This window comes from Schistocerca cancellata, chromosome 4 (genome assembly GCF_023864275.1).
Source record: "Schistocerca cancellata isolate TAMUIC-IGC-003103 chromosome 4, iqSchCanc2.1, whole genome shotgun sequence".
Lineage (NCBI taxonomy): Eukaryota > Metazoa > Arthropoda > Insecta > Orthoptera > Acrididae > Schistocerca > Schistocerca cancellata.
In genome coordinates this window covers 867,537,090-867,547,038 of record NC_064629.1, presented here as the reverse complement: position 1 = coordinate 867,547,038, position 9,949 = coordinate 867,537,090, and the positions used below count along the sequence as shown (strand labels likewise).

Below are 9,949 nucleotides of genomic sequence, written 5' to 3'. Positions count from 1 at the left end.
TGTGAGTGACTCCAGCTACACATTGCTGAAACGAAATTGCAAATTACTTGCTAATCACTGGAGAAGTTGCGCCTACCGTCGTATATACATGTGTATCTTGTATGGGAAGTAGAGGCTCATTTTCTCTGATGTTTCGGCAGATATTGGAAATTTCATTTTTGCAATGTGTAACTGGAATCAGTCCAAACTAAAACCGCACATCAAGTCTCTCATGCGACGCCCAGTGCCGCCAGAAAGCGTCATTTTCTTTCCCGTTACGAGAAAATTGAGTTTTAGAGTGGAATTTTACGTCGCCATTCAATTGAGCGGTTCCAAATTAGCCTAGTGGCATATTCGTTTTATCGACGTATGTTAACAGCGACAGTGAAACAAGGAGATTAACCAGTACTCCAGCAGCGGCGGCACCGCGCAGGCCTGAGCTGACTGCCACCACCATGCAGGAGCAATTGCTGCTGGAGTACTGGCTATTCACAGTGTTTTACTGTCTCTGTCAGTACATATCGATGAAACAAATATTGCACTAGAGTAATATGGTACCAGTCAATCGGACAGGTACGTAAAATTCCACTTCAAAAATCATTTTGGTCGTAATGGGAAACAAATTGACACTTTTTGTCGGTACTGGGCGTCGCGAGAAAGAATGCAGTGAGCAGTTTTTTTTTTTTTTTTTTTACTGACTCCAGCTACACGTTGTCCAAAAGAAACTGCAAATATCTGCCGAAACACCAGAAAAAATGCACCTGAAGGCTCTTAGAGAAAGGTTTTAAAAAAGTATTCCATATTTTGAAGGTGTTAATATGGACCAAAACAAGACAAAAATGTCCAGTAGAGATGGGTTCTAAAATGCATACCTTAAAAGCTATGAGCTTTTGTGCGTCTTCACTACAGTGAAACACATCTCTTCTACTGTTAGTTCTTTGCTGTTACGAACGACGTACAGAATGCGCTAAACAAATGAGGATATATTCTCCTGTTATTGTCCATGGGTAAATCATGCTGTAAACGTCTGTTAGTATTGAGAATGAGATTTTCACTCTGCAGCGGAGTGTGCGCTGATATGAAACATCCTGGCAGATTAAAACTGTGTGCCGGGCCGAGACTCGAACTCGGGACCTTTGCCTTTCGCGGGCAAGTGCTCTACCAACTGAGCTACCCAAGCACGACTCAGGCCCCGTCCTCACAGCTTTAGTTCCGCCAGTACCTCGTCTCCTACCTTCCAAACTTTACTTAAGCTCTCCTGCTCGTCTGTTAGTATTCTTACTGTAAATCGTATTCAGAGTTTTCAGTAAGTGCAGCATATACATTAACTCTAATTCTACCAGGTCTTGTTTTGATAACTTTGGGAAATGCTTTCGCAATGTCGCTTTATCTTTGTACTTACCAGATCGAAAAGTTGAAGATATGATCTTCTGGTACGGTCTGGCAAATTCAACCAACGGCCGAGCCTGTGTCTTGTGTACTGAAAAATATCCAGAACGCAAGGTGCCATCTGCACAATTATTCAGTCGTCTTTTCCAGTGACGGAGGATAAACGCAGACCTCGCATAATTCGTACTCCTGAAGATCCTTGAATTGTGTAGAATTTCAGATTCTATCGGGGTTAGTCATCCTCTAGTCTGCACGATCCTGCATAAGTAGTTGTTATACGTACATCATGCACAGTGTGTCCACGCCCTTCGGAGACAAGATCAGCCTGTTAGAAAGGAGCTCTGCTAATAACTATTCCAAAGATCTGGAAAGGTCCACTTTCCACAACAAAGATGCTGTTTATAGACGAGACTGGTCTCACGCGAGGTAGGATTGTCAATTTGCATAAACAACATGGGAAGGCCGACGCAAATCCATCCACCGTTTTTAAAAAAAAGGCAAGGCATCAGGGCCGATTTTTAGTTAATGTACAGGCGGAAATTATTGGCGATAGACTAACAGGACATTATGTACTACGAAACAGGTTGAATGATGCAAGGTATTTTCAGGTTCTGTCAAACGACTTGCCTGTCTAACAACGGCAGGAGATGTAGTTCATGCATGATGGAGAACTAGCCGATATTCTCCGAAATGTCCAAAATCACTTCACACGGACATTTCATGGGCAATGGATTTGTCAGGGAGGTCCAGTACGTTGGCCGGTTCGTTCCCCTGACCTTAGTCCTTTGGATTTTCGGTTGTGGGTGCACTTGAAATCTTTGGGTGCATGCAAGACTCCTTAATGATATACAAATACTACAGGAACACGTCGTTAGTTAGTTAGTTATGTGTTCCATTTATCAATCTCACGGTAATACACACATGAATCAAGATTTTTTTGTTTTTTTAACTTAAATTTTTTATTGCCTAACTCATTCCCTTAAATGGCATAGAATGCATATATTATACCTATAGATTTATTTATTTAATCCTATTCAAGAATTCATCTGTAGTATAGAAGGAGTTGTCAAGGATATATGATTTCAATTTATTTTTGAAACTATTACTGCTGTCTATCAGACTTTTATTTCATCTGGTAATTTATCGAAAAGTTTTACAGCAGCACATTTTACCCCTTTCTGTGTCAGAGATAGGTTAAGTAGAGGATACTGGATACTATAAATCTTCCTTTCTTCTGGGATTATAATCATGAATGTCACTGTTGTTTCTGTGGTGTCACCGCCACACACCACACTTGCTAGGTGGTAGCCTTTAAATCGGCCGCGGTCCATTAGTATACGTCGGACGCGCGTGTCGCCACTGGCAGTGATTGCAGACCGAGCGCCGCCACACGGCAGGTCTAGAGAGACGTCCTAGTACTCGCCCCAGTTGTACAGCCGACTTTGCTAGCGATGCTACACTGACAAATACGCTCTCATTTGCCGAGACGATAGTCAGCATAGCCTTCAGCTACGTCATTTGCTACGACCTAGCAAGGCGCTATTACCAGTTTATATTGAGATTGTTCTTAATGTATCAACAAGAGCGATGTTCTCCAATTATGGATTAAAGTTAAGTATTACATCAACTACGTACTTTATTTATTAGACTCAACTCCTTTAATTGTTCCAGACCTCACGCCAGTCTGCGTGAGCTTAAACGCGTGCATTTCGGCTTCCTCCAAACTCCGTGAATTGGCTCCTGCCAATTCACAACAGTTTCTAAACTGGTCCATATTGTTGAGAACAAATTTCATTACTGAGTAAATGTACTGTGAGGCTGTTGCAAGAATTCCTAACCTTTTAAACATATACCTACAAGATGTGCTACTATGAGCCCCACACCTTATTCTAAGCATTTTATTTTGAGCAGTGAATACTTTTTGCCTAAGTGTTGAGTTCCCAAAATATTATTCCGTATGACATCAGAGAGTGAAAGTATGCAAAGTATGTTAGCTTGCTAATTTCTGTATCCTCAAAATTACCAATTATTCTGATTGCAAAAGTTGCTGAACCTATTCGCTTTAGTTTATACAAAATATGAATTTTCCAATTAAGATTCTCATCTATATGCACACCCAGAAACTTAGTATTGAAGGAACTGTACTCCTTGTACTGTGTTTTTTCAAAGTTCAGAGGAATCCCATTCGCAGAAAACCAATCAATAACTTTTCCAAAGACATTATTTGTATCATTTTCTGTTGTAGTTTCTTTTACTGGATTAATAATGATGCTCATATCAGCAGCAAACAATGTCAGTTTAGCTTCTTGTTTCAGATAAGAAGGGAGATCATTCACATATATCGAAGAACAGAAGGGGACCCATGATTGACCCTGTGGAACACCAAATGTAATTCCGCCCCAGTTAGGGGTGGAAACTTCCTTAAATCGCTTAAACCATATAAAGAAACTTTTTGTTTCCTGTTCTGTAGATATGACTTAAACCACTCATATGCTGTTCTATTTATACCATATAATTGTAATTTCTGTAACATAATGTCATGGTCCACACAATCAAACGCTTTGGATAAGTCACAGAAAATTCCTATTGGTGATATTTTACTATTTAAAGACCCTATTATGTGGGCAATGCTGTATATTGCTGTTCCAGTATAACAACATTTTTGAAAACCAAACTGTCATTTACTAAGTATCCCATTACTGTTGAGATGGCTAACCACTTTTGTGTACATTGCTTTCTCGACGATTTTTGGAAATGTCGTAAGCAAGAATACTGGCCTGTAATTATTGACATCTGTGCTGTCCCCTTATTAGTAGAGAGGCTTGACAATGGCATATTTAACCTGTCTGGGAAAATACCTTGAGTTAGTGATGCATTACAGATGTGACTCAGAACATCAGCTATAACTGCTTCACATTGTTTTAATATCTTGTTAGAGATGTCATCTACTCTAACAGAACGTTTATTTTTCGGAGATTTAATGATGTCACAAGAGGTTGTTAGATGAAAATTAATCTGAAAAGGATTTCTCAAAACTGACTCTTCCATGTACTGCTTGGCTTTTTCTTTTGAACTATTCTCACCAATTTTTTCACAAACACTTAAGAAATGGTTGTTAAATGCATTAGCTACTCGTGTTCTGTTGGTTAAGTTGGCCTCATTCTCTTTAATCGTAATACTACCTACCCCAGTGGCTACTTTTCCTGTCTCCCTTCTAACAACATTCCATATTGATTTGATTTTATTGCCCGAGTTCTTAATTTCATCTCTAATATACATATTTTTTGATTTTCTGACAACTTTTGTCTTTATGTTACAATAATTTTTATAGTGTAAAATTACTTATGGGTCTTTAATAATTCTTACTGCCTCATACAGTTTTTTTTTCTTTCTGAAGACACTTTAATACATGTAGTAATTGAAGGTTTCTTTGAAAACTGTTTGGTGTTACATTTAGTAATTTTTTGGGGCAAAAATGTTCGAAAAGGGATATAAATTTATCAAGAAATATGTTGCATTTATCATTAGCATCTGGCTCGTTATATACATCTCCCCAATTAACCTTTCTTAAAATTTCTCTGAAGTGCTCTATAGATGTTGGGTTGCAGAGCCTTACAATTTTACTTGATGCTTTCTGAACTGTACACCCTGCTAGGTTTTGCAAGCTAATAAGTTGTGCATGATGGTCTGACAACCCGCTTATCACAAGGAAAGCATTTGTTAGTTTTACATCCTCTTGCTGTACAAATACATTATCCATTAGGTGCTACTGTCTTGAGCTATACATGTAGGGAAGTTGACCACTGATTCTGAGTTATATGACATTAATAACACTTCTAGTTCACTTTTCCTACCTGAATTGTTAAGAAAGTTTACACTGATATAACCACGGATTAATAACTTCCTCTTTTTGTCTGACAGACACTATAATAGGGAGTCAAAAATTTTTATGAGTAGTTCCCAATCTCCTAATGGGGATGTGTACATTTTTGCTAATATCAACACTACATTATCTAGCTATAGTTCACATACACAAACTTCTTTCTCAAAGTCCCTGCATAGCTAACCTAAGTTTTCTATCACCTGGCTAAGGTGGTTTCACAAAAATTGTTACCTGGTACCCTGCACCTACTTTCTCCTGAAGCTGCTGGCCTACTCCCCTCACATGACGTCTACCTTGAAGCAGAATTCTTCTTTTCATATTCTGATTTGATCCCGACCTGTATTTTCCTTTTAAGCTAATATTCTGCTTCGACCTACATTCATCCACATTTGGATGAGGGATTCCTTCACTACTTCGTCTATATCTCCCAGCGCATAGGTGACCAACCTGGAGTTTTTCAGAGAGAGCATGTCGCTAAGACGTCGTTGCAAAGAGATATTAAACGGAACGGGCACATAAAAATAGTAGAAGGGAATATGAATGGTTGACTTCGGTCAACTGGATGAATTTTAGGAAAGTGTGCATCAGCTGTACAGGGTACCGCGTATAGAACACCAGTGTGACCCATTATGGAGCACTACTCTAGTGATTTGGATCCCCACCAGGTAGGATTAAAGAAAGACATCGAAGCAAAAAAAAATGGTTCAAATGGCTTTGAGCACTATGGGACTTAACTTCTGAGCTCATCAGTTCCCTAGAACTTACGCCTACTTAAACCTAACTAACCTAAGGACATCACACACATCCATGCCCGAGGCAGGATTCGAACCTGCGACCGTAGCGCGACATCGAAGCAATACAGAGGCGTGCTGCTAGATTTGTTACTGGTAGGTTCGGTCGTCGTGCGAGTATTACGGAGATGCCTCGTGAACTCACATGGGAATGTCGGGAGGGAAGTCGACATTCTTTTCGCAAAACGCTATCGATAAAATTTAGAGAACCGGAATTTCTATTTGACTGCAGAACAGTTCTACTGCCGCCAACGTACATTTCGCGTAAGTGCCACGAAGTTAAAATACGAGAAATTGGTGATCATACGCAGGCATATAGGTAGTCGAATTCCCTTCGTTCTGTTTACGAGTGGAACAGGAATTTAAATGACTATTGGTAGCTTCCACCATGCACTGTATGGCGGCTATCGGGGTATGTATGTAGATGTAGATAATCAACTTCACCGTAAAATCGCGAAATTATAGGAGCACATACTTCGTCATTAACTATCTTGCTGTACAATCACATTCGCCAAGAAGTGGTATTGAGAACCAACATGTAAAGCTATTACATCCCTTGTTCACTAACAAACCTTTACAACGCGTGAAACTGCAGACGTTCTTGCCGGTAAGGAAAGGGCATTTTTTCCTAACTGACAGCTCCGTAGTATCAGGGTATACAGTACTCACAGCTTGGAGAGACGATGACACCGGCTACATGTCACAAAAACTGCTGTGCGAAGTCTCTGCTGGGGGGCAGTGAGTTGCGACTTCTCTCGGACACGGAATTCACCTCGCTTGGTGGTAACACCGTAGGATGCGGCAGTATTTAGTGAATGTGTTGTCTAAAGCTCAAACTCTTACGTTGCTGCAGCTGCTCGTGATTTACTGGTTGCAGTATAAACACAATGTCAAGCGTTAGATGCAATCTAAACCGCATTTCGTCATCGTGACAGAGTATCTGTCTCATGGAAGCATAAAAATAAAGTATTTCCGTTTCTGTTATGCCAGTAAAACCTTCCAAATATATTTACGCGAAAACTTTGGTGGCTGTCTGTCCAGTTGAGAAGACTTGTGTCCGACCTTGATGCAGCATACGCTGGCTGATGGCAACCGGACTCCACTCGTCTTTTTACATAGCATCGTATCCTGTGCCAGTGTCCTCAGCACATGTTGCTGCTCTCGTTTTAGCTAGCACAAAATTCTTTATTTTTGCAGTTTCAGTTTCCGTGCAAGAAGTCTATAAATAAACGAGCGAACACCGTGCAGTAACAACAAAGACATGACAACTACATATGCATCTCATGGAGTGGAAAACATTAAAATATGGAATCTACCATCACGATTAAAATTTTCATGAAAACATTAGGTTCACGAATAAGTTCACAGCGTTTAGTGACTGGGGTTCTACATTTTTTATTTCATGCACTATACAGGGCAACGTTTCGGTACATATGAAAACGTCACGTGTAGAAAGCACAGATAATTTTCAGATGAAAATCACTCTTCCAGTGTTTTTTATTTAACAAATCGTTTACTCACTAATTAAGGCCAAACTCATTTGTTTAGTGGAACAAGTCTCGGGCACCGTATGTCGCTGAACAGGCAGCTGCAAGCAACCAAGACGGAGACATGTTGACAATATGCGATGGATAACACAAGGAGAGGTCATCTCACTAAGTAGCACTGCCTTTTGCACGTCGTGGACGTGAATTGTTTCGCGCAACTGCATCTACTAGATTCCAAACCTCTTTTCTGTGTACCCTCTCCTACTGATCCCATCGAAATTATTTGCAGAACATGTTTCTAGTCCTCCTTGTGACGTAAGGCCCTAACGGATTGTAATGAACTGAAGGTGGCAAGAATAATAGTTGGTATTAATCAATGGGACCATTGAGGGAGATACACAGAAAACATGTTTAGAATTTCATAGATGCAGCTGTGCGAAACAATTCGCGTCCCCGTCACGAGCCTCGTTTATTGTTATTGCAAAGTTGTATTCTGTAGTACTATTCTGATTATAGACCATCATATAAACAACTTTCCTGTTTTCTGTGAAAACCGACTGCAAGGAGGAACACAAAATTACTGAGAGGAAGGAAACAAAAATACACATACTTGTGCATACTATTTAAAAAATATATATGATTAATGACGCAGAAGACATATGGAAGAAACAATTGGTCTGACTGTGAGAAAGAAAAGAAAACCGTACATTTTCATGGCAGAGCACAGTACAGGATTTTCTTTCTCCCAGTTGATTTAAAGAGAAGAATATTTAGCCCCTGCTCGTCTGAATGTGTGTTAGAGTATTGCGTAAAAGTTTAAAATAAATAGGTCAAGCACTTTTCGAGAATTTTGGCAATAATGTTTCGGAAGAAGGGAGCTCAACGTCGAGGTTATCAGCGACTAATATTTCTCCGTTATGTATTACATTTACAGGGTGTTCCAGAATTCATGTTACCTACTTCCAGACGTTGTAGAGGGGCCTTAGTAGATCACGTTTTACATAGGAACCCATGTCCTGAAACGTCACCCAACGAAGCTACAGAGCGTCAAAGTTACAAGCGCCAGCGCTTGTTAATATGTGTACATACAGGGTAATTCCGTGACGATGTAACAAATATTCTAGGATGACGGAGAAGGATAAATGTATCAATTTGGGGTAAGGGTCCCCTACCGTAAATGAACGATTCGAAAGTTATAAGCGAAAGCCGTTCTGATACCTCCGACAGTGCAGTGAAGTACATGTACTGGTACTGTTGTTGCTAAGAACAGGTGGTAATATGGCCCAAAACAAGAAAAAAAAAGTCAAGTAAACATGGGCTCTAAAATGCATACCTGAGGAACTATGAGCACTTGTTCATCTTCGGTGCTGTGAAACACATCTCCTCTATTGAACAAGTGCTCATAGCTTTCAAGGCATGTATTTTAGTACCCATGTTTACTTGACATTTTTTCTTGTTTTGGTCCATCGCTGAAAGTTGCCTGCCCTACGATCCTAGCAACTACAATACCGGCACATGTATTCCACCGTCAGAGATATTAGAATGATGTTCGTTTGTAACTTTCAGGTCGTTCGTTTCCGAACGAGAGACCCTTACCTCAGACTGATACATTTATCCTTACTTCGTAACATCATCAAGAAATTATCCTGTACATACATACAATTAGCCGGCTGGGGTGGCCGATCGGTTCTAGGCGCTTCAGTCTGGAACCGCGCGACCGCTACGGTCTTACGTTCGAATACTGCCTCGGGCATGGATGTGTGTGATGTCCTTAGGTTACTAAAGTTTAAGTAGTTCTAAGTTGTAGGGGACTGATGACCTCAGATGTTGAGTCCCATAGTGCTCAAAGCCATTTATATACAATTAAAGACGTCGGCGCCTATAACTTTGACGCTCTGGAGCGTCGTTGGATGACGTTTCCGGATATGGGCTCCTAGATAAACTTTGATCTGCTAAGTCACGTCCACAACCTCCAGAAGTGTGTAACATGAATTGTGAGATATTCTTGATATTCATATACACTACTGGCCGTTAAAATTTCTACACCAAGAAGAAATGCAGATGATAAACGGATATTCATTGGACAAATATATTATACTAGACCTGACATGTGATTACATTTTCAAGCAATTTGGATGCATAGATCCTGAGAAATCAGTACCCAGAACAATCACCTCTGACCGTAATAGCGGCCTTGATACGCCTGGGCATTGAGTCAAACAGAGCTTGGATGGCTTGTATAGGTACAGCTGCCCATGCAGCTTCAACACGATACCACAGTTCAAGAGTAGTGACTGGCGTATTGTGACGAGCCAGTTTCTCGGGTACCATTGACCATAAGTTTTCAATTGGCGAGATATCTGGAGAATGTGCCGGCCAGGGCAGCAGTCGAACATTTTATGTATCCAGAAAGGCCCACA

General features: G+C 40.4%; 1 non-coding gene across 1 annotated transcript; it reads right to left on the bottom strand.

Moving 5' to 3' along the window:
• Positions 1-1,085: 1,085 nt before the first annotated feature.
• Trnas-cga (transfer RNA serine (anticodon CGA)) lies at positions 1,086-1,160 on the bottom strand. Its single transcript has one exon. It is a non-coding gene; the product is annotated as a tRNA-Ser (tRNA).
• Between the last annotated feature and the right edge of the window lie 8,789 nt (positions 1,161-9,949).